The following is a 4483-nucleotide window of genomic DNA, read 5'->3' as shown; positions in this document are numbered from 1 at the left end:
TTCTGTTATCTTCCATTTAATGTTGTTGCTTTTCTGCCTAACTTGTCTGCTTTGTTTCATTGCTGATACATCTCTTGTTTAAATAGGGAAAATATCCCTGTTATGTTATCAAGAAATTGCTCGAGCATGACTAGAGATAAAATTAACTAGCAAGTGAGTGCTCTGTGCTTTGAGGAGTGGCTTCAGATGATAGCTCACATTCCCATACTAAAAATGACCTAAGGCAGTGATATAAAAAGACAGGGGTAGGCATGGGATATCAAACTGGAGTGAAACCTTTCATCCAATGGTGGATATGAAAGGACGAAATCTAACCTTAACCAGAAGATGTCTTTCTTTGTATGCAGAAGTGCAACAGTTTTTGACAACTATCAGTCTTCGGGGCTTTGTGTCCATGCAGTTCGAAGCCAGTCTGGCTTGTGGCCTTTATGGGGCCTTTACTGAAGAGCCTCAGTAAATGATTGTAATCACAGTGATTCTTTCCTGCAATCTTGTTAGTCTCCAACAAGAAGGTGGGGATCAGATATAGACAGGGTTTCTAGCTGCTGGGCTTGCTGATTTTCTATTCTTTTCTTTTCTTTTTTTTTGTTAATACCCGTTTCACCTCAATTCTCCTAGGTGTTCTAAAGGCAAAGAAGCTGCTGTACAGCTGTGATCACATCAAAGCCTTCAAGTATACCAGCAAATCTTTTGAGAACAGGCAAATCTGTTCTGTAGTTTTACTGTAGTGAATTCCTAGTGTAGATCCCAAGTACTGGCTGAAGGATTTTCTCTCCATGTGATTTGGTGTCTGCTTGGATTTCCAATGGCAACAGCTGTGCTGGTGAAAAATCATGTGTCTAGTTGATGTCTTGATGTCTTCCTAAGAAACATGTAGAAAAGGCCATGGCCGTTCAGACTTCCTAGGAACAAAAGTGATGAGTTAACACAGTAATAGTACTTGGTTTTCATCCTTTACTACTTAATTTTCTGTAGATCTGTGGCTAATAATATAATAGAATGTTACATTTTCCTCAACCTCTCAGGTAGTTGAAACAAATGCTTTTTTTTATTAATGGGTCATCTACTGGTAGTTGTATTCATTGATGTAAGTATTATTGAAGAGGCAACGCAGCTGGTGGTCCACAGGTTGGTATATAGATGGTTGTGTTCAGATATCTGCTTAATTCAGTGTTAAAATTGGATGTCTGGTTGTGTTGCTCTATGCAGACTCCTTTGCAGGTTGTCTGCAAGTAGTTCAAGCTGGTGCTTCTTAAAAATCAAACAACCTTGCAGCCAGCTCAGTTGGTATAAAATTATTTTCTTGGATCTCACAGCAGCTTTACATTCTTTCGCAAGGTTATCCTGGACCACATTTTTGGAGCTTTAGTTCATTCAACTAGTTTCTGTTTGCATGCAGTATTTCCTTTGCTGGTTTACGAGGCGCCTCTTGTGCCACATCTTGTTGCTGTGCTTAGTTAAGCCAGTTCAGCTGCTGGCAGGGCCAAGCTGTGCACTGAATTCCTGATGGAGCAGGAGGTTGCAGGGTGGACCCAAAGCTTTGATCGACCATTAACTTGAACAGCCCAGCTCCTCAGACAGTGGTACTGGTGATGGTGTTCAGGATGAACAAAGATGGGGATGTGTAAAGAGTGGAGCAGGGTGGATCCTAGAGCCTGGTTTGAGCTGCCATGCTTCAGTGTGTTTGGTCTCTAGAGCAGCATCTGAGTTCCACAGGCAAAATGGTCAAGGAGCTGAGCACTTCTTAGATGAGTCTTAAACACTTAAGAGTGCCTGTAAGAAGGACAAAAGTTGTACATGAATCTCAGCAGCTGAAAGTCTTTATTCAAGTCCATCAGTTTATGGATATGCTGAAAATTGAAGATACAGTGTAGTGTTAAAATGAGGTACAGCCTTGTAGTGGTATTGCTGTCTGTCTTGAAATAATTTGAAAGTTATTGTCTGATAACATCAAGTGCTCACTCTTGGAAGTTCTGGAGAAAATTAAATGATTTCTCAGAAGTTGAGGTGCCAGTGAGTCTAATATATGACAAACAGCAGCAGTAATTCAGTTTTATTAGACTTGGCAACGTAACACCTCTACAACTAAGCTGAAGGGGCATTTGATTTAAGCATAATACTCTTAAGTATTAGTGTATAAAAGAAGGTTCAAAGAGAGAGGATGCTACAGAATGTTTCCAGGTAGTTAAAATTCCGTAACACCTTTTTTCCTTGCTACCTCCTGTCTTCTTAATCCTGCCACTGCCAGTGAATGTGACTGCTGAGCAGAACTGGATGAACATGCAGACTTGAGAGCTGCACAGACCTAACCAGTTGCTAAGCTTTCTCTCTGGCATACTCTAACAATGCTTTTCTTATTCTGTTTAATTTTGTACTGTGGTAAAAGGAGGCTTTCTGGTTAGACTAATTTACCATTATTTTCTCTAGCATTGCTCAGACTTGTATATTTGTTTTGCACATCTCAAAAGATGTCTGATATTAAACCAGTTTTAGTTTTTCCAAATCTGAGATGGGCATATATTGAAATGGATGCTCAGTCAGTAAAAAGAGCACCTTGATTTACTGTGAACTTCTGGGTGGGAAAATGTCCTTAAAAGAAGGATATAGACTTTATGGAAATGCGTTGTTGTCCTTTCTAGTCAATACAGAAAGGTTGTCTGGTGCAATTTTCTGGTGACCTGTTTCTAATTAACATGCAAATTAACTGCTTGGTGCTGGAAATCAGGATTGCAAATACGAAGTGCTAATATGCATTAGGCTGGGAAATCCCCGGCATCTGTTAAAGCTCCAGCACTGTCTGTCTGCCTTGTGTTTGCCGCTGCCTGCAGAGTGGTTCCCTCTGGAGAAAGAGCTACTGCAACCTGCTGTCAAACGGCTCCTTTGTCTCACTTTAAAGAGAACAGGTTTTAATTTTGTGATGTTGATGCTTATTGCCTCACATAGGGAGTCATTTGAGTACACTTACAGCCCTGGTTCACCAAAACTGGCTGTCGTGAAAACAGTCAAGATGAGGTACTTCAGGTATTTCCCCAGAGGAATTGCAGTGTTTCATGAAATAACTTACTTCTTTGTACTAGTGTTACAAGTGCCAACTAAATGAAGAAATTAGCATATTTATTAGTGCTTGTCATCACTTAAAATTTGGATTTTCATTAAATGCAGCCGTATGATTTTATATTTAGAGAGTGACTTTGATCTAACAGGTAGAGATGATTAATTTAGTAAAGGTCTGGTCAAAAGTGGGGTTGTACCTTTGTCTTTGAGGCATCTGCTTATTTTCATGCCACAAAACATCTTGTTTTTCCTCTTCAGCGTTTTTGTGCCAACATTACCTACTACCAATGATCATAACAGCTGATTTAGTAACACATTTTGGCACAAGCTGTGTAAGGTACAATAAAACTCCACTTGATTTTTGCATCGCAGCTTGTTTCTAGTGCTGGCAGTTTGAGAGAGACCTTTTGTGCAAACTGGGCAAATTTCAAGTGGAAAAAATGAAGCAGAAAAGTGCTCAAAATCCCTTTTCTTCACCAAAATGCAGCTAAAACTTAAGCTTTGTAAGAGAATTATGTTGAAACATCAAACTGTCAACAAAATTTGGTCTGTTTTCAAGTGGAGGAAAAATCACTTTTAGTCATGTAAATTGGCTCAAAGAGTTAATAATCAAATGTTTTGGTTGCAGATAGACTCAGCTCTCTGAATTCTCCCAAAGCAGGTTGTCATCCTGTCTCCTGCAAGCTGGTTCTGGAAGAAACAGTGGGAGTGTGTGTAGTGAGTCCTAATCTGCCCCATTCTGAGTGTCACCAATAAAGAGGCACCAATAAAGGTGTCTGGAAGGGAATCTGTCTGAAATTTTGTGCTAACTAGGTTGGGGCAATATAGTAACAAAGTTACTTTTGAAAAAAAATTGTAGCTCAAATTAGCATGGAGGCTGTTAATGAGCCTAATTAAAAAGAAAGATTTCTGAAAAAACCAGCATGAATTACTTTTCAAATCAGGGGTGTTCTTGCCTATAGGCTGTACTTTTTTTCAGAAGATACTATAAATCTGCCTGAGAAGAATGAAAGCATTTCAGCAAACCGCCTGTCAGCACTTTGCACTGTGGTGCTGCTGTGTAAAGCCTGAGCACCATGCACCTTTCGTGGCTCTCTTGTCTTTACAGCGTAAAGCCTCACTCTGCTAATCCTGCTTCCACCGAAACTTTAAATAGAAGATGAGGAAGAGGTATCAAGTCTTCAGTTCGAATAATTGATGGTTTAACTCAGATTTGCTTATCTCAAAGGGCAGTAAGAACTGGCTTCCAGTGGTGAGCCCCACCTGCATTAGGAGAATCTTGCTTGTCCTGACAAGGTTTCCTGCTGCACAGTTGTTGAAGGAGGCAGGCTTCCAGAAATGTGTGGGAAACTACCTGGGTGTTTTAGAGGGTGTCTTGCTCCACCAAGTCAGCAAACTTAGTGCCAGGTCTGTGCAATTGGTTTTGTAG

This window comes from Corvus brachyrhynchos, unplaced genomic scaffold (assembly GCF_000691975.1).
Source record: "Corvus brachyrhynchos isolate BGI_N302 unplaced genomic scaffold, ASM69197v1 scaffold26, whole genome shotgun sequence".
Taxonomy (NCBI): domain Eukaryota; kingdom Metazoa; phylum Chordata; class Aves; order Passeriformes; family Corvidae; genus Corvus; species Corvus brachyrhynchos.
This window is presented reverse-complemented; position numbering follows the sequence as displayed.